This window comes from Aplysia californica, unplaced genomic scaffold (genome assembly GCF_000002075.1).
Source record: "Aplysia californica isolate F4 #8 unplaced genomic scaffold, AplCal3.0 scaffold00181, whole genome shotgun sequence".
In the NCBI taxonomy this organism is placed as follows: Eukaryota; Metazoa; Mollusca; class Gastropoda; order Aplysiida; family Aplysiidae; genus Aplysia; species Aplysia californica.
Genome location: NW_004797451.1, coordinates 1,192,332 through 1,195,857, shown reverse-complemented (window position 1 = coordinate 1,195,857; position 3,526 = coordinate 1,192,332). Strand labels below are relative to the sequence as shown.

At 37.5% G+C, this 3,526-nt stretch overlaps 1 protein-coding gene across 1 annotated transcript in view; it reads left to right on the top strand.

The window, feature by feature from the left end:
* Positions 1-3,526, top strand: part of LOC101849129 (bone morphogenetic protein 1) — a gene marked incomplete at both ends in the record, with an annotated part of 14,761 nt that overhangs the window by 1,628 nt on the left and 9,607 nt on the right.

Genomic DNA, 3,526 nt, shown 5'->3' with positions numbered 1-3,526 from the left:
GGGGGGGGGGAAGAAAGAGGGGAGAGGAGTCGCAATACTGAAAAGAGAGGAGAGAAGGAGAGAGAAAAGAGACAATGAATTGTGAAACGGGGGGAAGAGAAAGAAAGAGAAGAGAGATAATGGGGGATGGAGAGAGAAAGAGAGAGGGTGGGAGGAGAACAGGGAGAAATAATGTGTCAAAGAGAAGGGGACAGAGGCAGGCGAGAAGTAGCTGGATAGAGGTTTGCGTCATTACAATTCCAAGGAGAATCTCTCTCCCTAATCTTTTCACCGTGAAAGAGCATTTTTCTCCTTCTTTCAAAGTATACACAATTTGAGCGAGAATGAAAGTATTAAGTCATTTATTAAAATAACTCACTGAAGGTCCGCACGAGAGTAAGTTTTATTCCAGTGTAACGTTATGTTTTTGTTTCATTTTTGTTTCGTTTTTGTTGTTGTTTATTTTTCTGGAATTACTTATTTTGATTGCCCCATTGGTCTGGTTTTTGTTTTGGATTTTTAAATTATATTTTTAGAACATGATTGTGTCACGTGATTACTGTCTGTTGTAAACAATCGCAACAACTCTAGGTCATAGATAACGGTTCAAGGTAGTTGACCAGTCTTAACATATTCAGGTTTATACGTTGATATGGGAGTAAAATCTATACCATTTCACCATCTATAAGGTGTATAATTCTGTTTCGTAACTGACGGGGACGGATAGGAGGAAGGAGGTGGGGGGAGGTTGGAGGAATCCACAGCTTTCTTTGTATAAAGTAAGTAGGTCTTTCCAGATAACACCTTTCCTCACAGTCTCTTCTGTTCTTCCGTACATCCTTTGGAATTATTATTCCCTTCTAAAAAGTACACCATAAGAGCAATATGAGATGAGCAGATAAATTGACAATTTTGAAAAATATGAACGGCGATTGGAAATTTTGCTCCAGATAGTATCCAGATACAAAAAAAATTACAGTATAATTTAACAAAGGGCACTTACAGTCTGATTTATGAAGGGAATGGGTTTATTTTTGGCCCCTCTTCAAAGTTAGTAGAAAAATGTTTAATTAAGGCCTTGCTATTCGAAGATCCTAGGCAAACTTAATAGTAACATAATGGTAAGTAATATATAGCTCCAATTCCTGCTCAACAACTAGCCCTATGCCCTTTAAAATCTGTTGTTGTTATTATTACTCACTCAGACATAATAGCATTTTGAAAAAAAATCGTATTGCCATGGCACGCGTACAGAGCATACTTACATAATATTGTTATTATTATTATTATACTACAATCACTATTAGGACCAAGTGTTCTACCGTATGGGACATATTGCTGAGCATTCGCATGGCACATTTACATTACCTTTTTAATGACTTATGCATTTACAGTCGAATGAGTTTGTAATTAATTTGTTTTTCAAATTATCGCCAACCAATGTTTTTGGGGGGTTTTTTAGTTTTCCCTTTGACGTTAATTTACACGTATGTTTGTTATTCCATGTGATTGTTTAATTGCGTGTCCCCTGATATTCAAATATTTGAATTGTAGGCAGCAATAATCATTCATGCTTTAGAGTATTTTTTGGTGTGATTTTCATTGCCCATCACTAGGGTAGTGAGACCTTACTGCCAGTGCCAGCCGTAGTATTTACACGATTTTTTGTTGTAGTTTTATTCGGAAAAAAAGCTCGTTCACCTTATTGTAGTTTGTTTTCGTTTATTGTGACCCTAACACTCCTGTCTTTGCTGTAAACCATCTACGTGCCCAACATTTTGGTGATGAATTGCTGCGGGTTGCTTTCCCCCACGCTGCTGCGCTGCTATAATTTGTTGCAATGCTAGAATGCTTACAGTAGTAGCAATATTTGCCCTGTTCTGCAGTCGTAACACATATTATTACTGTTATGTTGCTGCCCCCCCCCCCTTCCACCTTTTCACAACACTGCGCTCTGCTTAAAGTGAAACGGAAGTGCAAATCACAGTCTTTGGTTAAATATATATGCAAAAAGCAAGGTGCTAGTCTTCATAAAAGTAACCTTTAATAGGTAACATTTTTTTGAAAGAGAGATGTTTGATAATAGCTTATAAACACGAAAAAAAAGTTATCCCACAGCTTTCCTTTTCTTTCTTTTTTTTTTTTTTTAGTTCCTTTGTAGTAATTAACAGCAATATTACTCCAACCTATGGGGAAGATTTAATGATGTCACTTCCCCCTCTGGAACAAAGTAAACAATATGAGCCCCGAGAAACATGGTGCATTTAATTTTGCTTGAAAAACTGATCTGTTGTTGCTAATGCTTATGACTTATCATATATGCGTAACGATGGGATAGATTTTCCTTTTTTTTTTTGGTTCTGTTTTTGATTGTATGGGTTTTTAATCTCAGCCATTCACATCAATGTGGATTGGAGGATGAAAAATAAACCTATAAAATGTTATACTCAATTAAAGCAAAACGTGACTGTACTGATTCAGTTCTAGATAGTATGCACTTCCGTTTCACTTCAGACTCCTTCATTGCCTACCACTCACGTGTTTCCGGTACTTTTGTCTTTTCCAACAGTCACAGCTTAGTGATGAGAACGCTGCCTGTCCGTCCTTTAGCAATTTTATGTAATATCACTGCTTGAGGTCTTTTGTATGATAGCCGAGGGCTGTTGCTTAGAATTCTAACGCGCAGAAAACAGTTCTCGATGTTTTCGCTGTGGCATTTTACAACACATTCATTTCAACACATTTCACAGACCATTCGCGTCTGACTAGTGAGTACCCATTTTTTGCTCTGACGTTTCTAGACATTTTTACAGCTGTTTTTTTTTCTCTCCTTTCTAGCATCTCTGCTGTATCTGCTTTTATTATACTTCCGTTATCTCGCTTCTGGACCGAACCAATATCGTTCTGGATCTTTCTTTAATATCAATGTTCTACTACTCTCTGGTGAATCAGCGAATGGAAATATTATTACAATAGAGTGCACCTCTGAAACTCTTGCACGACAAGCACAACAACAACAACAGCAATAAAACAACAATAACGACAATAAAACAACAACGACGACAACAACAGCAACAACCAGCAACAACGGCAACTACCACAACCACAACAACAACAACAGCAGAAGTGACAATAACAACATTAACAACAAAACCAAAAGCAGCAACAACTGCAACAACGACAACAACAACGACGACAATGATAATCACAATATTCAAGCATTATTATAATGGGTTTTTTTACTTTATATGACGCCTTCGTATTCGTGTGCTTCTCTTCTTGAATTCCTCCACCTCTGTCGCTCTATTTCTGTACATGTGTGTCATATCGTTTCCGACAGTATGGTGCAGTATAGGTTTAATGCCTCTAAAAACACTACAAAACCACTTACGGGGCGGGTTCCTCGAGGTTAGGGCCTATTCAAATTAATAATAGCACCTATAAAACTTCCTCAAACAACCTAATGCTGAAGACAAATCACTGGGGGATTCGAACTAGTGTCATAAACACTGTAGTCCAGCATGATATTAGATGAGCTAGTAATGCC